Raw genomic sequence first — 25,555 nt, 5'->3', positions numbered from 1 at the left:
GAATTGTGACGTTCTATATTAAGAATAGTTGTTTAATGATACCAGTTCGTAAAGGTTCTCTTTTTGACACGAGTTTAAAGTTTGTGAAACGAGGCGAAACCTAGTTTCACAAACACAGGAGGGCCAAAAATATAACTTTGCGAATGTATATCATACAATTTTTTCTATGATATCAGAAATTTACATTAAATAAATATTTCAAGTTGGAGAGATTAAAAGATCGCGATTTCACGGCCGTCTAAACTCAGAACCATAAAGAAATACAGTAGGCCTAAGTGTCCATGGAATTATAACCTGTTTTGTTTATGATCAAGATTTCATTGTCATCTAAGCCGGCTATAATCAACAAAGCGGTTAGGAAAATCTGATTGCTACATCTTTTACAGTGAGTACTACAAATGTAACTACAGAATAATACGGGTTAAAATGTAAATATGAATGTTAAATTTGTAACTCATTTGTGTTACTTGTAATATTTACTCATGAAAGATCGATTCAATGCATTAATTTCTTACTGAATGAAGTTTGTACATTGAATATTGCACTTTCTTTGGCAGTGCGCAAAATAAATAATAGTGCGTAAAGTGATTACTTACTTTTTAGGCACTGGTGTTTTAAAGACGTTACGCGCTGATAACAGTAGGTAAAAATGTAACTTTTTTTTACCTTGTACGGAAGAGGGACCCGAAGGCTTACACTGCAGCCTCAGGCTTATTGTGCTTACCACTATTCTGTGAATGATTGGGTAGCCGAACGGCGCGCTCTTGTACAAGTACAGCATGCCGCACCGTGAACGTAAAACCTGGACTTTTGTATGGATGATGATATGTGAATTAATGATGGCGAAATGAGTCTGAGTCCAACGTCAGAAGTTACCCAGCAATTCTGCTTGATTGGTTGAGGGAAAACCCCGGAAAAAATACCCCAACCAGGTAACTTGTCCCAACCAGGATTCGAACTTCACGCACTATCATAGAAAAAAAGGAGTAATTTGAGATTTTAATTTAAGGGTAGTTGGGGTGTAGTGTAGTAGCTCGTTGACGTACAACCACGTGGTAAAGATCTTTCAGTTCTTCTTATGTATTCTCTCTTCAGGAACAGCACATCATATTCACAGAGTTCTTCGTAACGCTTTTAATTCATTTTAGAGATGAATTCAGGGCCTAGAACTAACGCGAATTCATCTTAACTTATATCCGAAAAGATTTTGATTCCAAGTTTGTTTTTGTGTTTCGACAACATTATACCTGAAAGTGCCAAAGTTGAGTGTGTTGTGCCTCGGTAGAATCCTTGCAGTGCTCGGAGGTCTAGCGGCTAGCAAGCCGCGAGGTTCGCGAGTTCAAACCCTGCCGAGAACAATTGATTTTTAAGTGCGATAAATTTCTTAGTATGGTTTCCTACAGGAGGGAAGTAAAGCTTTATTTCCCGTATCGTAATTTACTGCATGGAACATAACTCTGTCCCAGATGGAGGGCTTCATGCAAAATTTTACGTCCATTTCTAATTTAATGTCAACGCTGATTAACCTCTTTAGTTAAAAACGTCATTAAATAAAATACGATTACTATTTACTGCTGGTGTACTACTACTATTACTACTACCACAACCACCACCCCTGGAACGCTTGACCACAAACCTCACCCGATAAAAATTGCAGGTGTTGGTAGTTTCAATTCCCTGATAACCTTGTTCAACACGTTGCAGACGCATTTCAACGTATCAATTGTGTTGAGTAAACAATGAGCTTAAAATGACCCCACGAGTGGAATGGAAGGGAATGGGGGGATTCAGGTTCTGGGAGCGTGCAGGTCAGACAATGGGTTCTTCGCGACCATTACATTTATTTGGAAATCTATTATCCACATTTCTAACACGACTAAAATGTGGCGGAGCACCAATGTGTACAAACCATACGTGGCAAAATAAATGAACCGGCATTTTTTTTTCTTTGAGTATCTTGTTCAGATTCCCTCTTGGAAAAGTTGCATTAGAATTTTATTCATCCCCTAACCAGAACAGGCCCGATTAAATTATCGATCATTATTCCTGCCTATAGATTAATACTGAATTTTATGAATATTCTAATATCAGAATATCAACGGACTCAGGACAGGCTATCTAATCCAGGTCGATATACGTTTGCAATATATATGACTTGCCAGTGTTAGGTATGTCCATCAAGATAGAATCAGTAACCAGTTACGAATTTTCCAATTCACTGTTATGGAAAACACAAAAAGTACAAACGTAGTACCTACACATGAGTGTATTTTCTTTTATGTGTAGTCCTGATACTAGACTAGTTGGACTCCGGCGCCCTTCAGCTTATCTGGATACTTGTCTGTGAAAGGAACCTGCTTCTGTCTGGGGAAGAGGTAGAATGGCCCGCCTGTCATTGACGGATACACATATTCCGCCCACCTAGGCCACCTGTCGGACTCGGGACAATCATCGCATATACAGGTTGGAAATGAAATAGCTTGCAGATTATCAGAGCGAATAACTCCAGTTGTATGTAACATAAACTATAATATCATATTGGTGGGAAGTTAATAGTTTTTTTTTTTTCTCCCAGAAACAAATATTTTCTCTCAAATGTTTAACAACTTCATATTCGATAACTATTGCGAGTAGGATCGCGATTTTTGTCCATATCGATAGGAAAACCAATAAAGAATAAATTATCTCCCTGGCTTATTTCAATAGTATGAAGGATTTTCGTGTAAATTTAATTTTAAAAACCTCTAAAGGCAGGCCACTGCACGGTGCGAGTTGGTTGCAACATAGCGCCAGAGAACAGCTCATCTATAGGCATCCAACAAGGAAAACTCAGTGCGCAGAAACCAGCGGGCGTGACTATCTCGCACAGATGACGTATGCTCCCGTTCCCAGCAGGCTGTCACGCTTACTGCAGGGGAGGTTAGAGGGGTATAGCATGCGCGCCACGAGGATTCCGAGCTGAGTTTTGCTTGTAGGAAACCCTAGATCATATATGTGATCTGGGAGGATATCTATAGTGAGACACACCGAATTCGTTGGCCTCTTACATCTGTATCACGAGAAAAGAGTGTTAGCGGCGATGTTGCCGAACTGCTCGAACTTTAAACTCAATTGTCTAATTAAGTGTGCATTTAATCACAAAACGTAATATAGGTTTTCTATTCATTTCAGAGTACTCTATCGTCCCTTTCAATCTGGAAGGTTATTTCACTGCCACTCTGTATAGGGCGCACAATGGGCCAAAGCAAGCCTATGTGTAGCCACGTGGTCTAAAGTGCTTTGCCTTAGGCTAGCGATATGCACTGAGCGCTGGTTCCAGTCCTCATAAGTGAGAAATTTTATAATACAATTTCGGCCAGTGTATGGGACCTATAACCTCCCAGCATCGTAATCAATTTGGGGAGTTACATTCGAGATAGTGAAATCCGATTTGAAAGTTAATTATAACGGCTGAGGGGATCATCGTGCTAACCACACGTTGGGTCTACCCCTTTATTGCGTATTATTGGATGACCTTTCACCTCTGTTAAGGCAAACCGTTGTTAAGTCAGTAATAGATTGGTCGGCCTTTGCCCTGTATGGGCTGTTGCGCCATGCTTTATTTTTTATTATGAATATTTTATTTATTTGTGCTTTAACGGTCTTACTAATAAACCGTGTATAGTTTTTATACGAGACTTATGTAGCGTTGAGACAGAAAACGTTACTAATAAACCATGCATAAGCGATGGATGTATAAACAATCAGTAACTATACAATGGGAATTGCTTTGCAGTAGTTATATATACGAAACCCCTTGTTTAAGCGTTGTATATAGAGAAAAAATGGCCGCCCCTCTAACAGCTGTTCGTATCGACTGTAATTTTATGATGATGGATGCCTTGTAACCACAGAAGAAAACACCAAAGAATAAGTAGAATATTATTGCTGTAGCTTGTTCTCTTTGACCAGAATATAGTCTGGTAATTGATCAGAGCCAGTTGTACTATCGATTCTTAACACGGCACACTAGAGCGCTCTACCGGATGCAATAGAGAACCTCAGATATTCTATTACCTTTCGTAATGAAGTAATGACGGGACTATGACGTAGCTGTGTAAAAGTTATACTGTTATACACGACGTATATAGTGATTATTAGTAACGAATTTACACACGACTTATAAACGAGCTACTCATTGTATAAGTATAAGAGAGTTAAACGTCTGTATATAGAGTTTTTATTAGTAAGACCGTAAGTGTATTAATTCCAGTGTAAGTTAATAAAATATTCAAACTCCCCCGTTTCAAGGAAGTTATAGTATTTTGTGCACTTGTATTCAGATTCATTTGGGGTTGTTAGTGACCGGTCGCACGAACATTTTTACATCTGCATGTCAGTCCTTCTGTCACGTGATGTGTTGCCCACTACCACAGCGCGATCGATCAAACATTTCGTCATCCGGCGCATAGTGCAAATCGTATGTGGTGTTTACTTTGTCATAGAACACCAAATGTCATTTTGTTTTTGCGTCTCAGTGCACAGCCCTTCATTTCGTTACCATGAATAACAAAGGTCGTCTGTGTGTGTCACTGGGTGAGCTGCTGGTTTTCAGCGAATACCAGTAAGTTGAACACATTTAGGAATTTAGTGCAGTTCCAATTGGTTTTACGAAATACGTTTCACACGTTTGAACGCATAGGATATATCTAAAGAAATGAACTAACAAGGGAATCTTCTTCAACTTTAAATCGAAAGCCCGCTTGAATGTGTGCTTAGAGTAAAATTAGCGTTGTAATAGTAATATGCGTTACAAGAGCGGTATGTTGAAGTTTTCATGTTCGAGGAAAAGTTTGAAAAAGCGAAACGTAGTTCAGCTTTTTTAATTTCCGAGAATTGAAAGAAAACATACCGCTCGTGTATCGTACATTATTTTGTGCGAAGATCGTTTATTACATACCTGAAAGAGGAATGTCTAATTAGTTGCAATGAAATCTCCATCTTGGTTTGTGTTCAATGACGGCAAATTTGCAAAACAAAAATATCTATCTTCAACATTGTTGCTTTAAAATATTTTCTGTGTTTACTATACTCCAGCAGGCCGTGAAATACGTCTGTCTTTTTTTTCCACCAGTCTGTAAATGCGAACTTAAAACAAACGGCTTCCTTAATGTTACATGCATCACGAATGCAGTAACTTTAGTGGAGTTGTAGAGTTTACTTAATTTTTGCAAATATTTAAAAACAATAATTAACAGTGCAATTTAGGTGAAATTGCAGTGGTAAGTTTCCAATTTATAATTATTACTATATTGAACGTCTCTAAAAATAATATGTTAAAAACGTAAAGCAGTAAAATCAATATGTCACTTAAACGGTAAGAAGAGGGAAATTGTTATGTGTGTTAGGTTGGGAATACTGAATGTGGAATTTTAGACTTACCGCGGATTGGTTTTGTGCGGAAACCAAGCAAATGCGCACGATCTCGCACAAAAGAAAAATGATGTACAGTAGTTAAGAGAAAAGGCTAGACATACATGTCGAAATTCTGAACATTATTTCTATTCCTCCTAGCTATGTGACGTGCTTTTTACTTCGTAAATAGAAAGCATGTACGAAAATAAAATTACGTTCTTTAAGAAGTAATTCATTTGGTGGTGACAGCTGCTGGCACTGTTAGATAAACAAACATATATTTCTTGCTTTGAATTTTGTCCAGCGAAATTGAACATTGACAAATTGAATTGCGTACAACTATATTGTTGTTTATACTAGCATATAAAAGAATTAGTCTTTGCGACAGACACAAGCACTTAATTCGGAAATCAACAAATTGCTCTGCCTTCTTTGTCTCAGAAATGTATACGTAAAGTGTTTTTATGTGTGCTGTGTTAAAAAAAAAGTTCTATGGTGTGATTTTAAATTTTAATGCCTCTGTTACTTCTTTTGGTTTCATATGTCTGATCACATCGCTCTTGACTTTATTTTCCTGATTATGGATTTATTAATTTGTCCTACAGAATAATCTCTGTAATGTTGACAATTAATATTTGAGAAGAAAAATTCGCTCCGGCGCCGGCGATCGAACCCGGGTCCTTAGTTCTACGTACCAAGCGCTCTGACCACTGAGCTACGCCGAATTCAATCCACAGCACCGGATCGAACCATTCTCCTCAAGTGTTTCCCTTTGTGGCCTGACTCCAAGTTAGGCATATATGTTGTCAACATTAGAGATTATTCTGTAGGATAAATTAATAAATCCATAATATTCTCATAGCTAGCAATGCATCATAACTGCGGAATCCCGGCCAATTAAGTCACTCAACTGAATGCGCTCCTAGTGTAATGGCAGTTGACACTAGACATACGTCAACATATATGCCTAACTTGGAGTCAGGCCACAAAGGGAAACACTGGAGGAGAAGGGTTCGATCCGGTGCTGTGGATTGAATTCGGCGTAGCTCAGTGGTCAGAGCGCTTGGTACGTAGAACCAAGGACCCGGGTTCGATCCCCGGCGCCGGAGCGAATTTTTCTCCTCAAATATTAATTTATTCTCCTTGTTTTTTTAATATTTTCATTATTCACTCGTCATAGGTCTCTCTGATCTATTCTAGATTGACTATTAAGCAAATATTCATTAAATACTTAATATATTCACCATACGTAAATGTGACGAACACCGAATCACTGCCAGTGAAATTAAGTTTTTAAGAACTGCTGGCTATACTAGATTAGGCAAGAAGAAAAATTTGGATATTTTAAAAGAATTAAATATTGACCCAATTTTAGAGAAAATTCAAAATTATAGACAGAAATGGAAATCTCATACACTCAGGATGCCTAGAACAAGCATTAAATTACCGCCCTTTAGGAACAATATCTTTGGGCTGTCCGCTGAAACGATGGAGTGAGACCGTAACAAGCCACCAGGCTTAATACGTGATAGAAAGAAGAAGAAGAAGAAGAAGAAGGAAATATTCCTGTGTAAAAGTTATAATCTTATTGTATTGCTGATGTTGGCAGAGTTCCCTTACGGAACTATCAGCTGCAGACTGTTAAAACCCGGATTCTATTCCGGATAAAAGCAATGAATTTGTGTTTTCATCACACCTGCAAACGACGCTGGACATGGAGTCTGCTCTGTGTTGATTTATGATCCTGGTGGGACAGAGGACTTAATAAGAAAAAAGGGCCCAATTCTTGAAGTTATCATCCTCACCTCATCCTTTTCCTTCTCCTCCTCCTGCTATAAAACAAGATTGGTTTGATCCATCTTCAAATGTCTTGGTTCTCCATCTCTTCTTCGCTGTACCCACATTTCTTCATCCTCTTCGTCTGTGCTTTTTCATAACTTTTAGATCTTTTGTTTCTGTCATTCTTTCTACGTGTTATTTTCATCTTCTCGTATAATTTCTTATATCTTTGACCAGGTTTGTTATACCAAATTCTTCTCTAACTTTAGTATTTCGTTTTTGATCTCAAAGTATAATCTTTTGCTGATGTCAGAAATATCATTTCAGATCAACAATTCTTTTATCTTAATCTTTTGTAAATGCCGAACTTTCACATAGGCATAACAGCGTTGAAATTTCCAGCCCATCACTTTATAGAACTTCAGTGTAGTTTCTCTGTTTGCATTTTTAAAGCATCGCTTAATCGTATCACAAATGCTGAAATTTTTGCAGCTTTTTGGTAACATAATACTACTGCTACTGCTGCTGCTTTATTGCTAGAACAAAGAGACATATTTGTATATAATATAATATAATAATAATAATAATAATAATAATAATAATAATAATTACTTTAGCACCCCCAGAAAGAGTAAGATCTTCCATAATACTAGTACACTATGCAACGAGCCTATAATGATAGTAATTAAGAAGCGAGTATGGATGTTTATGAAACGAGCGCAAGCGAGTTCCATAATTTTCATACGAACTTCTTAATTACCATTATAGGCGAGTTTTATACGACTTTTTATGCTCGACCATATTTCTTACTTGAAATTATTCATATGTATACATTTTATTTGTATCTGACAAGATCAAAAGTGACCTTGTTCTAGGTCGTGAATTGTGAGATGCGCGCAGACGCGAAAGTATTGATTTTTTCTGAGGAACAATAATGTCATTGACCTTGATGTAATCCCGTTAAACTTGATATAACCTTGATTATTGAATTCAACATTGAAAAACGAGATGACAAATTGAATTTATTTGAATATTATTTACAGTTAACGCTAATTATTATAGTAACAGAACATAACCTTCTGCGACAGTATTGGATTTCCAGCCTCCGTGACTTTTCGCTAATTCTCTTTCGATTGCATATCCGAGAATAATCGATACTTGCGGTTTTATAACGGTACAAAGCTGACTTGTCATTGGCTGAGCACCTGTAAGCTGAGTTGTCATTGGCTGAACACCTGTACTTTAATGACATGCATTAAAGGACTGCTACCAGGTGTATAATTACTACATTTCGGCATGGTCGAGCATAAAAAAATTATGTAACTGAGATACAGAAATATGTTCATTTGCACGTTATTTTATTCTTAATAATAATTTTGCCTTCGGCGGTTGGTATCTTTGAAAGTCATAACTTTAGTTTTGTTTGTGGAGATCTTAAGATTATATTCTCTTGCAATAAATATATTCCTTTGTAAATTGTTTTCCGACGATGGTAATATAATTTAGTCGTCTGCATAAAGCACGGTATCGGATAAATTTTATAGTAATCTTGATTAATGTGTTACTTTCTTCCTTTCTTGATCTGCTTATCTTCTTATGTCAGTCTTAACAATCCATTGCGGGTCGGGGAGAGGTTCATTTGACCGTGCACTAGACATTTCACAATTTCTGGTTTCTCGCTCATGGGGTCGGTATGACGCAAGGCCACTGAGTTTGTTATATGAATCGTTATCATCATGTGGTTTATAAGTGAAAACTCGTTTACATGTTGTGTTTATACATTTGTGGAAACTTTCGTTTATAGTTCATATGATATATGTAATGTGCATATAATCTGTAATTTATTGTGTGTGATGGTTAAATTGGTGATGCTTTTAGAACATTTGTGTGTGTTGGTTTAAATTGTTTAAAGTTAAATTATTTATTTACATAATCTCTTATTATTTGTGAAATAAATATTTTTTTTTTATTCTTGCACGATTACTTGTTGAGATTATGGAATTTTATCTAAAACGGAGAGAATGATTATATGTATGTTAGGTTCGATTATTATAGAGATATCTCTTGATAAGCTAATTGTGCGGTTAAACTTACGTGGTTGTTTATGAGCAACTTTATAGTGGTGTTATCATGTATGTAAGTTGTAAGTAGATTCGGTTTTATCTAGAGTGAACAGAAAAATGTTTTATTGATATATTACTGAAGGTATTGAATGCAGATGAATGATGAGTTTGACATAATAGGCGATGGTATTTCCACATATATATGGAGTGAGAAGCAGAGGTCAATTTTATCTAAAGAAAGTGAAGGTATTAGTTAGATTGTGTTCTTTATATCGTTGTTATTATATGATACTTACGTATTATCTGCTTCGTGTTCGTGTGTTTTTGTCTGATAAGTCATTGACGGGAATCTAACAAAACATTTATTTAAATATTATCTATAGACTTATCTGAACATCTCCAATATAAATTGCAAATATGTATTTATAAAGCTTGTTCAAGTAGAATAACTAACGACGAAATCACAGATAATTTAAGCGAGTCTCGAAATCATGCACATGAACATGAAGGTATTGACTGGATAGCCATGGATACGAAATACAGAGCGTTCGCTTATATCATGTAGGTCGACCAGCTGGCGCGCGACTTGCACGAAGACCATGCAACACGCGGCAAATTGTACTGCGCACTTTCGGTAATCCAGTTGTCTCTCTGTAGGAGTGGTTGTATTGACGTTAGAGTGCGTGTTATTCTCCTAATTGTGTTAGTATACATCTATTTTTTCTTTCGAAACTATACCGTACAGTACAATCGTTTCATTGTAGATCATGTTTATCAACAGTAATCTCACTAGAATAGACGTTTTGATTTTATCGATAAATATGCGAGTGGAACACGAGCAGATTTTTCTAGAGAAAATCAAAACTCGAGTGGGATTTAATTGACTATTACACGATTAGAAGAAAGTATAAGTACTCCAGTACAATAAAATATTAATTGACTTACGAAAATACAACTGTCTTCAAATGTATTATTGTACCATCTCAACATTACAAATATTACGCTAGATGCATGCGAGATGGCAGTAGTGAGCAATGCCTTCTCGTCGAGAAGTTCCCGATCTACTGTATACACGATGGCAATGTTACTAGTCAAGAAGGCTTTGTTGATTCAGTTTCATTTTTATTATTAAAACAGTTGCATTCCACTTCAATTATCCGAATCCCAGTAATCAACGTCACTTGACAGATGATTTTCAATAAATCTTAATATTAAACAATTTCTGATACGTGACTATCCATAATATCATTTAGCAGAAGCTATAACATAACCTAACTAATATACTGTACACAAGTGTTAGAAAAGTTTTAATTAACGACGATGACATAAAAAATAAACATGAATAATTTTAAAAGGAATAATTATTGAATGTACAATTTTCAAATTTGAATGTGGTTGGTGGTTCAATTGATGTTATATTGGACGTGTGCGTAATAGAAGTGGAACTCGTTGATTTAGGCCTACATGGTGTATTCAACTTATTCAGGATTTCCGAATGGTGCTCTTCATTTATTTGTAAATCGGATTTCAGAAGATGCATAGGTATGATCAGTGATTTTTATTAATTCTTGTTCTTGAATGCCAATGCGATTCATATTTGAAACTGCTGTGCATCGACTGGAGTGGTTTGTAATTTTATATATATTTTTGACGTCCAGATCAGCGCAGTTTCAAATGTTGGCAAACAAAGAAACAAATGCTAGGGACGCGATAAAATTAAACAAATGCTAGGGACGCGATAAAATTGTGCGATAAGCAGCCATGATTGGTTGAAATACGTCCTTTCGTACCGTTTTATTGGTCAAAAGTAGTATGACGTAGTAAGAGTGTAATAGTCATACTAATCGATATGTGAGTAGAATTAGCTTATTTCCGCACCTATGTTGCCGAATTTGCATTTCTGTGTTTTTACATGTGCTTTACTGTGGCACGTAAGTACGTTGATGTTAGCGCTTTTTAATACGGTCATTGGCTCTTATGCAATCTTTTCTCCCATAAATTGACGCTAATGATCGATAGCCAGTACGACGTGTTTACATTCTCTAACTATCCATTGCACTGGCTGTATAACTTATGGTTGATAAATGAATATATGTTAATGGTTAATGATGCGTCGATCGATTTCTGAACGCACAGGATTCACGCAGCTAGCCCACATGCTTCTTCCTTATGTGGCGATTGTAATAACAGTAGCAGAGCATGCCTCTGCTTCCAGTCTCCTGAGCTCACATCAGTACTGTGTACTATGGCTGTAGATTACGAAGTCGAATATATTTTCTAAACGTGCAAACAAGCTTCGTTCTCTCGCACGGATATGCCTTTCGTATTCTACTATAGTTTTCGGTGTACGATTTGGAGTCGACCTGGTTGGCGAGTTGGTATAGCGCTGGCCTTCTATGCCCAAGGTTACGGGTTCGATCCCGGGCCAGGTCGATGGCATTTAAGTGTGCTTAAATACGACAGGCTCATGTCAGTACCTAGATTTACTGTCATGTAAAAGAACTCCTGTGGGACAAAATTCCGGCACATCCGGCGACGCTGATATAACCTCTGCAGTTGCGAGCGTCGTTAAATAAAACATTAAAACATAACATTTAACGATTTGGAATATAAGCCTAATTTTATAATAATAGTAAAAGAACATTTTTTCATTTTAAAATTTATTTCTCTTATGTCCAGAACTAATTAAATCCACCCTCTTTCTTTTCATGGGTATTTCAAGCCGCTTTTTTCCGGCTTTTTCATTTCGCAACATCTTCACGCAAATGTGCTCCCATAAATCCACTCCTAAATATTTCGCGTCCATTGCGTTCACATGCTAAATACAATTAATTGACAATTCAGAAGAAAAAAAAGCTGAAATCTTGAAATACATCCTTTACAACGGGATTTTTTTTTTTTACCTTCACGGCGCTTGAGAATGACAAAAATGCATCGACATGATAGAAGCAACAACTGAATAAGAGTAAACTATAAACGCGTTTTCGTGCATATTAAAGACTTCACTTTATCGCGTTGTCGATTCCACACCAGTCATTCTGCAATATACGTAGGTAATATATGAAGTGTGTTGTATCACACAATCCCATTTACACGCCAGTCATTCTATAAATATTCAGTGTAGCCGTGTTTGCAGAGACAAAGGACCCGGTAGATAGTGCGAATGGTTATTTAACGGCTTTCTGCAAGCAAATACGCATTTTCATTTAGTCCATTTTACGTCCCTACAATATCCAGGGTATAAATAAAATAGGCCCTCAAATACCAGGCTTTATTTGATGCTTGTAATTTTACGATCTATACCTACTGTCATATCGCAGGAGGAATTCCGAGTAGAAATGTTTTGAGACTGGAAAATTATAGCTTGTGGTCAAAAGGCTGTTTTCATTTTGTTACCAACTTACGTTTCAAGATGCACATTTGCCTCGTTTTATAGCTATCTTAGGTCATTTCATCATGGTCTATAAATATGTATGAATAAATCTAAACTTTCTTGATTGTTCTGGTTTCCAGATGGCGTGTAGTAAAATGAAGGCACATAATTATAGTTGGGCAAGATACATTGCTGATGATTACGATGACGATAACAAATGACAATTGTTATACGATGTTCAGACTCCAGTTTTAATATCATTTTGCATTTGGTGTTATATAGACAACCTTTTATAAACGCGGATTATACGATATGCGGCAAAACAAACGACGCTGAAATTATTGCTCATCTGCTGTTCACATTTCTCTAGCAACGAATATTTGTTATAGGCTATCTGAAGTCTGACTAGTGTAATGTATAGCTAGTCGGCGATGTATGCAATGGAGGGAGAAAGGAACTGGCCACCCTACCCCATTATCTCCTGGCCTAGTTGCTTCATAAGTGGTGCCTTCTTGGTGTTGCTTGTGAGGTTCAGACCTGTCTTCGGATAGTTGACTAAACAACAACAACTATATAATATAATTTCGTCCCTTATGTAAAATTTTGAGAAAACTACAGCACCTATCACGATGGGAAATGTCTAATTCGATTCGTTATTTAGATCTATTAACTCTAGAGATTTGCAAAAACACTAAAGACTTGAAATATTTGTTTATAAATGTTATAATTTGACAAATATAACAAGAAATGCGTATAAAGAAGGGTTATGTTTCGTTCGTAAGGCTTCAGTTTTCTTCGTTCATCATGAGGTATACGTACAAGGAAGACTTTGGTTTCGTTTATTCAACGCCATCTTATGTGACGCGAGATTCTAAAATGTTGTAGCAGTCTAGTTATTGCGGCTAAATCACAGTGTTCTTTACAACCAAGTTTACAATCTGAAGTGAAAAGATTTTGTTACTTTGATTTCAATAACTGCAACTTTTATTTGAAGCGTTTTTTTTTTACTTATAAACCTCAATAAATTAAGTTTATATAGGCTAAACCAGAGAGATGAAGAAGGCCAAGATTGTGATATATCATATACAGAAATATTGTTTACTAATAAATATTATTGTAATATGTCTCATTCTAATTGTATCAAGTTATGTTTTTCAATCAGTGTGGTGTTTGACTCAGTTGTTCGCATATGCAGTATGTAAAGTTAGATTTTATACAAGGAATTGTGTTTGGATCAAATTGCTGCCTTCAGTGACATTGTATAAAGCTATTGTGTTTCTCATTGCTTTACTTTTTAGTATAATTGTATATTACTTATTTTTAAATAGTCATTCAATATTATGCAAGCAGCTATTGTTGATTCAGGCCACTAGAGTCGACGGCAATTCGGAAGGCGGTAGTTTGCGTCGAGAGAGACAGGTAGAGAGAGCAAGGCAGCGTACAACATTGCCACATCGTACTTCACGCGCAAGTGAAATACAAAGAGCGCAGGAGAGAATTTAAATTATCAAAAGACAATAATGACCTTAGCCGTTGATTACTGTAAGCATGACACCAAACAAACCCTTTTTCCTTCACTAACAATATTCTTTGAACGTTCCTCAATCCCACACCACATGCTTCTGAAGTAATTTCTTGCGCGTTGGCAACGTTGCAGTCAGCATCAAGATGGACGGCACCGTTCTGCTCGTCAGCGTTTTTAAAATAATTATACACCTTAAACACTATTTTCCGCGCCTACCTGTGCAGTACTTGTCTTTGTACAATCTCTTCTTCCATTTATTTATCTTACATACACAGTAAATGTTGTTCTCCAACCAGGATATAAACCGTGAAAGGAATGTGCTTACTATTGCGTCATCTATTGGAGCGAAGTAGATAGATAATATTAGAGTTATAACGTCAGTTTAAAAATAATGCGCTCTCCTGCATATGTTATTTCCTGTATGGAGGGATTAAAAGACCAGGAGATTAACCGTGATCTAATTTTGTAACTAGGGTAGTATAAAAATGTGTATATCAGTGTTATTGTTTGTGCTGTGAGAGCTAGCCAATAGAGATACGAATACCCACGTGTGTGACCTTATGACATCAACATTCATTCACAGCATCACCCCGCTCCGTTTCATTCTCTGGAGACTTTCTCGTGGTTGGAGTACGGGTAGTTTTACTTATTCAATTCATTGAAACACTCACACGTGAACAAACGAACTCTTGGAAGTACTTGTTACAGACTGATTCTCATTGGTTCTACTGTACAAGTTTGTGACGTCGCATACCAGAAATGCTACGGCGCATGTAGCAGCTGACCGTCTTCCAAAATGGCGTCTAGTCTAGTTGTATATAATTGTTCGACATATTGTGAATTCAGGGTTGTGTTGATTTCTGAAATTATGGTTCTCACAACAGAGGAGAAGGTGTTTATCGTCGAGCATTATTTCCAGTCGTGCGGAGCGGGGCGTCGGAATGAACCGAGCTTGTAATATCACCTATGATGCGGGATTTATGGGACATTCTGTACAACTCAAGTGACCTCCACTACGTCCTGGCATGCTTTTGTATTTTATCAAACATTTTTAAGCGTAAATAATATGCAGTAATATTGCAGCGGTATTAGTCACCTCTCAGAATCTCATACTGTATTTGGTTCCTGCCTTACGAGCCAGATACTAGTTAAATATCCATCTACTTCATAGACTGGGCGTGGTTGCAGAACAGCGGGAATAATGTAAAGGCGGCAGCGTTGAAATAAGTGGCATATCCTATACTCCATTAGCGGTGAGCAGCGTGTAACTACCCTGTTAACACAGCTCGTATTGATTCGTCTCATTGAAGAAACACCGTGAAGTACGGCCGAAATTATATATATATATATATATATATATATATATATATATATATATATATATATATATATTGTATTCTGCACCACAGTTTATTCCGTACAGTACCGATCAAAAAACGATTCCAGTACCTTCACGGAATGCACGATATTTTCGTCGTGAAGTTTGGTATTTTTATTTCATGGCGCTTAAAAGTGCTGAAGTTATTCCGAGTCGAAACTCAGCATGGACTAGAAATGGCCGATATATTTTGTCTGGAGCCCTCTATCAGGGACAGAGTTCTTTCAAGCGCGATAAATCTACGGCAAAAGCCTTCTAGCTTTACTTACTTCTCTAATGAAGCCATGATAAAAATTTTATCGTCCTTCGAATCCAACGTACCCGGCAGGGTGTGAACCCGCGAAGCTCTTATGCAACAGCTAAGCTGGGCCACTGGAAACACCTGTTTTCCTGGTGAAGGAATATTGGCACATTATTGGGAATATTGCTTATATATCATTATTTTAAAACAAATAAGTTAGTAAAATATACAAATTAAGGAACTTAGAACTTTTAAAAGATACTAAAATTGTACCAAGAAAGGTAATATATAAATTTTAAATTTAAACATCAGACCAATAACATTGGCAGACCACAAGGGTTTTGAATTCGAGAAAACAGAAATTTCTGAGTGTTTGAAGAACAATAAGCGGTATATTAATTTTGAGAAAATTGATAGCAAACTTCTAATTAAAACTGAACATTTTGAATCATGTCCATAAAAATATTAATCAGATACACTAGATATTATTATAACAATGAGACATACATACATACATACATACATACATACATACATACATACACATACATGCATACATACATACACACATACATACATACAAACATACGTCGACCTGGTTGGCTAGTTGGTATAGCGCTTGCCTTCCATGCCCAAGGTTGCGGGTTCGATCCCGGGCCAGGTCGATGGCATTTAAGTGTGCTTAAATGCGACAGGCTCATGTCAGTAGATTTACTGGCATGTAAAAGAACTCCTGCGGGACAAAATTCCGGCACATCCTGCGACGCTGATATAACCTCTGTAGTTGCGAGCATCGTTAAATAAAACATAACATAACATAACATACATACACACATACATACATACACACATACACACATACATACATACATACATACATACATACATACATACATACATACATACATACATACATACATACATACATACATACATACATACAACAATTAAAATGTATATCAGATTAAATTATTGGGATTTAAAATAAAGGTGATAGCCTAATTCAAAATGTTCAAGGCATCTTTGACGATGTCTATAATAATTTTTTCCACAGTTTGGTTTTGAACACAAAACGTTTTTTGCATGTCCCCTGTAAATTTAGATATACTACCCGCACTACCGAAATGTAGTAGTAGTAGTAGTAGTAGAAGATTACCTGATATTCGCCTTACGGCTGGGGAAAACCTCGAAAAAACCCAATCAGGTAATCAGTCCAAATGGGAATCGAACCCGCGCCCGAGAGCAACTCCGAACCGACAGGCAAACGCTTTAGCCGACTGAGTTACGCCGGTGGCTTGAGAAGTTATTAACTTTAAACGTCTATGATGGATGTTATTTTAAAAGAAGAGCGAGATGGCTTTTCTAGATAGCACATGCCGTATTTTGTAGCGAAGATACAATGTAAGCAATCGCTGAAAGAAAAGGGGTGTCATATGCACTAATACTATTCATCCCTTGAGAGGAAGGGGGATTTCTCGTATGGTTTGCCAAAACAGGGACGTCGTTTTATATACGACTGCGGAATACTGCAGGGGGTATATGTGTAAGATGGGCTACAGATTTTATGAGTGTCAGGAATAAATTTATTCGCCTTATAAATGTACATTGTAGTCCAAATCGAAAGAGATGGGAGGGCGGGGGAAGAAGATGAAATAAAAAGAAGGCAAAGAACAACATGATATAGGTTTATCGTGTCGTTAAAACGATTTTCTTTACACGCCAAGGACCGAAACTTTTTAACGTAGTTTTTATGTTATTTCTCTGCCTTTTAGCGCTATCAGCGTTCGCCCGTACATAAAACGTTCCTCGGAGACGCTGGCACGACATTGTGATAAAGTATCGAAACGTGAACGTAAAAAAGTCGTCCCTCGTAATAAAAAACAACTAATAAAACATCAACATCGGCTAAACAAAAAAGTGCAGTGACAGGCTGTGGAGGAGGAGCTGGAGACGGATCGCATGCAGACGCCAATTCCCGGAGTGTATTGTCACATCCTGTGGTGGGCGAGTAATTGTTTCTGACTAGGAATTATCTCTGCTTGAGGTACCGGTGTTTCCCCGGCTGCGAGACAGGCTTGTCCTTCGAGCGTGTAGGCCTGGTCACAGCTCAGGATCTCGTAAGGGTCTCCACTAGGGTGAATTTTATCAAAATATTTCGATTTCCTCTTCTTTTTTTCTACAATTTCTCCATCATCAACGTGTTTATATCTAACCAAGTTGAAACAGAATGGCTGAAAAGCCTTACACCAAACAGTAGTGTGTAGGCTTATGTACAGCTGAGCCCGCGCAAGCAGGGTACAGACCAGGAGTCGTCATCTCGGTGTACTATCACAGTCTACTATATACAGTCACGAAGCTTGAGTTTTGAGGGTGCTAGAAACAATAGACTGTGACGGTTCTATTTTGTATTGCCTGTAATGAGGCGATATTAGCGATCCTAGTGGTGAGCAACTATCTAATGTTGCATGTTTACTACGTATTGAGCTTCGCGACTGTATATACTAGACTGTGGTACTATGGTACAGGCACCGTTTGCTCTCTAGCTCAGTTTTATCCCTTAGACATCAGCTGTGCAGCAGGAGTTGGGGGGAAGGATTCAAGTGATGGCAGTGGCGTCCGTTCACTTGTTCAACCCTTTTAATCAGTCTCTAATAATTATAATGAAAATAAAGACGGTAGAAGCATGTACTTAATTTATTTTAACAGTAACTGTGTAATAAGTACATCACTTTTCAGTTTAAGACAAGAAACAAATTGTATTTTTCCGTTATGGATTGTAACGGTTTTGAAAGTAAATAGTTCTTTTTTCATATTAAAGTAATTGAAGAGTCCACTGCGCCGACGTCTTTGAAATATTGGGGGTGGGAGGCAGAACACTGCACAAAAGCTCGAGAAAACTTTATTGAAGCGTTCGGCCGAATAACGGTCTGTTACAATCTGCTAACTTTGCAGGAGGAACAAAAATGTACATCGTAATCCCGCTTATAAATTTAGCCTACTATCGGACTGGTAACATAGATCGTTATTCCATCAATATGTTTTGTACACTCTGCGGCGAAGTATACGTGTGCATGTTATTGAAAGTCATATTAAGCATGAGTTTGTAACATTTTTAACTCCACAGAAATGCTACCGGGGAATACAGACAATAAACAGTTGTATACAATGAGAATATTATGAAATATACAAAATCAATAAAGAGGTTAAATTATAAACAAAATGATATGACATTCATTTTTAAATGCTATAGATCAGTGGTCGTGAACATACCCGCTAGCAGCTACGGAGTGCACCCTAGTGCACTGCGTTTTCCGCGGGTAAGAGAGGCTAGCCCCAGCGTGCTCTGTGCTGACGACCACTGCTATAGATTAATATAAATTAACTTACTTACTTACAGATGGCTTTTAAGGAACCCGAAGGTTCATTGCCGCCCTCACATAAGCCCGCCAGCGGTCCCTATCCCGTGCAACATTAATCCAGTCTCTATCATCATACCCCACCTCCCTCAAATCCATTTTAATATTATCCTCCCATCTACGCCTCGGCCTCCCTAAAGGTCTTTTTCCCTCCGGTCTCCCAACTAACACTCTACATGCATTTCTGGATTCGCCCATACGTGCTACATGTCCTGCCCATCTCAAACGTCTGGATTTAATGTTCCTAATTATGTCAGGTGAAGAATACAATGCGTGTAGTTCTGTGTTGTGTAACTTTCTCCATTCTCCTGTAACTTCATCCCGCTTAGCCCCAAATATTTTCCTAAGCACCTTATTCTCAAACACCCTTAACCTTTGTTCCTCTCTCAGAGTGAGAGTCCAAGTTTCACAACCATACAGAAGAACCGGTAATATAACTGTTTTATAAATTCTAACTTTCAGATTTTTGGACAGCAGACTGGATGATAAGAGCTTCTCAACCGAATAATAACAGGCATTTCCCATATTTATTCTGCGTTTAATTTCCTCCCGAGCGTCATTTATATTTGTTACTGTTGCTCCAAGGTATTTGAATTTTTCCACCTCTTCAAAGGATAAATCTCCAATTTTTATATAAATTAACACCATGTAATTTATTGAAGTTATACTCATTGTCATTATGAATAAACATATAATATTAACCAAATAATAACACTATTATTAGAAAATAACTGCAGCATTGTGATGTAGAGACACCATTCAATTAATCAGACACAACGAAACAAAATTACTTCAACTACTCCTCTTGTGAACCAGATCGCACGTTCTCTGATTGCGCACTGCCTCCTTTCTGGGGTTTATAAAGTGTCTGTGCGACAAAACTTTTTTCTAAGACTGTACATACTGGTACAGCTGCCGTAAAGATCAAGGAAAAAATGCCGATCTTCATTAAATAGCACATCATCTTTCATACACAAAAAATGTTACGATGAGGAAGACAGTGGCTGCGTCTAAAATGAACTTCAAACATATGGAGCGTGCCTAATGCGTAAGGATGTAATTAAACATTTAATGCTCCACGCCTTTTCTTCCACTTCTTTGTGGAGATTTCTCGTATGTGGCGATGAATTTTGTCGAGGTTTCTTTTTCCTTCCCTTTCTTTAAATGTTTCTTTTCCTTTCCTTAGTCATTGTCAAGCTTATGTTGCCTGTACAAAAGTACAAAAGTAGAAAAGTAGAGGCCCAAACCTTTTGTCAAAATTGTTACTTATTTACAGATCATCTCCTTCATTCATATGTTCTACCCAAGATCAGGTCTTTCACTGCAAATACAACATTCTCCAATCTTTCCTCTTTCACGCTTTTCTCATAGGCTACGCATATGATATATATGTCTTATGTCGTCTATCATCTGATATCTTATTCTGCTCCCAAATCTTCTTCCGCTCACTATTCCTTCCAGGCAGTTTATTCTTAGTCAGTCAATCAGTCAATTTCTCCTCCTGATTAGTTTCAACATTATTTTATTTTCACCCACTCTTTTTATAGTCCCGTCGCTATAATTTCCGTCAGCCAATCGCGTTGCAGGTCAGCTACATTTAAACGTGTGCGTCTTGTGATTCGCTTATGAAGACGTTATTCATTTCGTAAGGCTCGATAAATACTTAATATAATCGCCCGCCATTTTGGCTCTTTCGTTGGCGTTCGCAGAAAGCACACGAAGACGTTATTTGCCGCTTAATTATTTGTTGAATTACAGTGCGTTTGATTTATTATCTTAGGAGCTACGACATGATCATGTTTAACGGTGTGGCAAATAGATTCCTCGTATGGTAGCTCGGGAACGATAGAACAAAAATGGCGAACGATACTACCTATCTAGACTTTATAGAGCCTTCACTTCCTAAGACGTAAGCAAAGAGCCGGAGTCACGCCGGAAATAACAGCGTCGCGACTATAGCATAGTATATTTACAGATCATCAAGAAAATTTGTACACAAATACATTGAATAATTGTGTAAAATAAGATACTACATGCTCTCTCACACAGGTTTGAACTCTTCTTGTGGCCTTAATTAATTCTGAACACAGCAGCAGCAGCAATGGTAGGTTCCTCGTTCGTAAAATTTGGTAAATGGATTTCTTTAAAGCGTTTTAAAGGACATTTCGGACTACGTTTGGTGTAAGAAGAAATTTAATGGAATAATGCTATATATAGTCTTACACAGCTGTCACATTTTTTTTTTTTAATATCCGTATCAGAGGAGCTTCTACACGAGTTACAACCATGAATTTCTTGGCTGGAACAACAGTCTGTGTCACTAGTCACTTCTAACGTATCCAGTTGTTTACATCGTATCGGGAGTTATTGCACGGGAGTTCGTTCTCTTTACGAATACTGGGTACTTGAACTCTGTGCATCAGGTTTCGGTTGATCTATTACGTAAAATGGACGACTGCAAGACAGTGACGATTTCTGCGGCAGATATTGACCGGCTAAATAAATCTAAAATAAAAAAGGGATCCAGAAAAATTAATATTAATAAGTGGAAAGATGTGTAAGTCGTTGAGAGATAGTGGTCTCGAGTATACAAGGAAGACGAAGTCGCAAATTTGTGCGAAAGATTCCCCTAGTAATGTAAGTTCTTGTCTGTTATTTTTGTAGTATTTCATTAGTTGTATTTTAATTTACACTTTACCTAGTGTTAGTTGGTCTATGTTGTGTTTTGTCACTACAGTTTATCTTAGAATTTTATCAAGATATTTCGTTTCAGTAACAGATTTGTGGAAATTCTTGTACGATGTGCTCACAGCTTGCTTTTGATGTGAGAAAGGAGCTGTTTAAAATGTATTACTCTCTTACAGTCAGCATTTAAAAACTGTGATTGTTATTGTCTTCATTGTTAATAAAATTTATACTTAACAGATAAGCCATCTGTTGATATGGGTAGCCTACTTCATATTCGGGACAGGAGTTCGAATTCCATCCCCCAACAATTTCCCAACTAAGCTTGTACAGAAACATTTTGAACTGTATTTCTTTTCTTCTATTCCTTCTTTATCGAGTGCATTTTCAAATCAGTATAAGGTAATTCGGGGGAAGACGCCACACTTAAGGTATTTCTTGGCTATAGAACTCAAACCTGAAGTGATAAGGCAATACAAACAAATTTATCGTATTTTTTCAATTATAATTGGCTCTGTATAATGATTCGTTCCTTTCCAAGTACGTGTATTATTAACAATTTTTCATGTTAAAAGAACTCATGTCAGGGTGGCATCTTCCCCCGGGGAAGATGCCAATTGGTATGGGGTAAGATGCAACAACACAGTAAATGGCATACATAAAATAAAAATTGAAATATTATGTATATTTTATTACAACTATGGAGAAACATCTATGAAATTAATTACATATTTGTTTCATGAAAACATTCATTAATAAAATTAGGACACAATTCTGAATGTTAGTACGAGCCCGCACCACTTTTCATACAGTGCAAATTATCACCACTGCAATCTTCGTGCAACCATTTCTTGCATGCGATGCACTGAATCCAGTCACACTTGGGACACTTCTTAACGTAAAAGTGTCCATTACAAACAATACAAAAATCACCATCATCATCCTTATCAAAACTATTGTCATTTCATCGTGACTAATATCATCACCAGAGGAAGAAGATGAACTTCCACATCTCTTTTTCTTCCTTGGTTGGGAAGGTTTCTTTTTATTTCTGGCCTTTATCCGCTTAGTTTCTCTTCTCTGTGCTGTAGTTAAGACCTACGCTGTTTGTTTTTTACGTCCAGAGGGTTTAGATTTTCTTACTTGAGGAATAGGGCTGACTGTTTTCACAGTTGAAATTCCATTATCCGTTCTGATAGGAGCAACTGTTGATGTAGGTCTACCGCCACATGCTCCGCTAGTGGAAGGACGTGGTGAACCTTTAGTAAGGTTTGAAGATTCCATCCGTCGTTTCAGAGTTCTGTATAGAATGCCATACATCCTCACTGTAGCCCATAACGTTTTTCGTCCATAGTTTACATCTTCAGCAGCTCGAATTAAATTTTATTCTGACCAAGATGTCTGATCTGTTTTTCTTTTGTAGTCTCGAATCATCGTCTGTATAGAAATGAAATGTGAATTACATTTTTAATCACTGACACCTTTTGTAAAGTATCAAGAATATGTAAAATAATATAATGTAAAATGTTATGAAATAATAACCTTTCCACAACAAAATCTAGGGTTAAATAATATATTTCTTAACCATGTTGCGTCTTCCCCCAGTTGCAAGGGGAAGACGCCACTCTCACTTACTTGCCTACTGCCGCAAGGTTGCTGCCGTAGCTGCATGCCTCGTGTGCGTAACAGAATGCACAACTCACGTATAAGGCAGATATTCCATTTAAAATAAAATATCAGTCTATGAACCTTAACTATAAACAATGAAATATTACAAAGTATGTACTCACCGGGCTATATGCTCACAAGATCCAAAATAACGGCGATGAAAATCGATAAAGTAAGACAAATGCACACGCTACGTGTCCACCCCGTCAACACTCTTCGAACTAGAAGGTCCGCGTTGACCACTCATGACACACAAAAGAACTACAAACAAAGTTGCATCTTCCCCCGAATTACCTTACACATCATACAGGCATTATAATTTTCATTTTTTTTTAATTACACTGGATTTATAAATATAATGAGAGGGGAAATTGGAGTGCCTCATGTGAAACTTTTCGTCTCTGTGGCCATCATAAATTTATCTTGAAATCGGCTCTCTAGCATGAAAAGGCCACGCTCTAGCCGGTGCGCCGTGCAGGTTTATTCTGTATTCGCAGTAAATTTGAGTTATTCTCTCGGGTCCAAATGCTGTAGTGTTGTGATATTCGGATGTGCCTTGGGACAGAAAACTTGGCGCAGCACTGCAGTTCACAATCGCATCCCAATTTCATTACATCTCACACAGGACTTGGAAATGACAGTCGACGTACAAAAGAGAGGAAATTAGTATGTGGATGAGATCCTTCTGCTAACTCCGCATTGCTGGTTGTACTACTGCGATAATGCCTTTTTATTTCTTTTGTTGCAAGTGACGGCTGTTTCTTCAAGTCATTTTCTAAATCTTTATTCGCTCTCTCTTCTCGTTCTCTCGTTTCTTTTTTTATTTACTCTCTTGAATGTTGCGGTTTCCATGGTAACCTCCCCTCCACACGGTTCCTATATCACATTAAATCAAATTCGCCCCCGAGGCTCTCGTCTCAGATTTGCCTTGCTTGACATTCAAAAGGCGATGATGCCTTATTTCTCACCCTCTCCGCGCCTTTCTTTACCCGTCAGCTTAGTGCTCCTAATGCGCTTCCCCTTTTATTCACCAACACCCTCGTCTGGTCCCCGCTAGTCTCCTGATGATAGTGGTGGTATGTTCTCGTTTTGTTTTTACCCGACGTTGTGCTGCTGCTTGAACGTGCGATGCAGCTGAATTGAAAAAAGATGAACACCCTCCCTCCTCCCCGGGACGGGACGGGACGGGACGGGACGACGCGTGCTCGGATTATTTGCTTGGCTTTTATTTCGTTTGTACATGGCAAGCAGCCAACTTTTATAGCTGAACTGAGGAATAATTGAACCGTACTACTGGGTTTCTGTGAAAACGTTTTCTGTGGTTTAATCCATCCAAGTAGCTACTTTGCTTGCAAACTCCAGGAATTAAGCGGTGTTAAGGTTCTCGCTAGTCCATCACCCCGTGTTTTCGATTGTGGTTAGCGGTCGTCATTGAAAATTCCTGAATGCCAAGTTTGAGTGTTACTTCACCAGACACTGTGTTTTGTGCCGGTCGAAGTATGTTTTACTTCATTGATGATGAGCGAGAATTTTTCACCTTTCAAAGTTTTGCAGCAACTTCTGATTAAAAAAAAATAGACCGGAGATCTGAACAGAGCCACAGTAGTAAATACAGACAGACAAGTTTTTTGAAATGCAATCCTAACCGGTTATTGTGTAGGCCTAATAGTTTTTGTAACTCAGAATAGTCTTCTCTACTATCCATTTCAGTGGAATATACATTTAAACTATGGATAAATTGTAAGAATTTTATAAAGTTAAATAAGCACATAATTTATTAATATTCTTGCGGTATGTGTGTGGAAATTCCCCACATGTGACGAAGAAAATGAATGGGGAAAAAAATCTAACTACTTGTGGCAGCAGTGAGTGGGAAAATAATTCCAGTGGCAATTAAATTTGACGTCAGTTTAAACAATCACGTCATGCGTTTAATTTTTTTGGTTTATAGTAACAATTTTAACTTTTTTTTGACAAATATTGAGTGTGTGTGTGTGTCTAATGCCTACCCACTTCACTTACGTGATTCGGGT

At 37.5% G+C, this 25,555-nt stretch overlaps 1 protein-coding gene across 2 annotated transcripts in view; it reads left to right on the top strand.

The window, feature by feature from the left end:
- Positions 1–25,555, top strand: part of LOC138714842 (autism susceptibility gene 2 protein homolog) — a 634,091-nt gene that overhangs the window by 345,894 nt on the left and 262,642 nt on the right. The gene's annotated exons all lie outside the window — the stretch shown is intronic.

Source organism: Periplaneta americana, chromosome 15 (genome assembly GCF_040183065.1).
Source record: "Periplaneta americana isolate PAMFEO1 chromosome 15, P.americana_PAMFEO1_priV1, whole genome shotgun sequence".
NCBI lineage: Eukaryota > Metazoa > Arthropoda > Insecta > Blattodea > Blattidae > Periplaneta > Periplaneta americana.
Note: the sequence above shows the minus strand (reverse complement) of the source record. Positions and strands in the feature narration are given on the sequence as shown.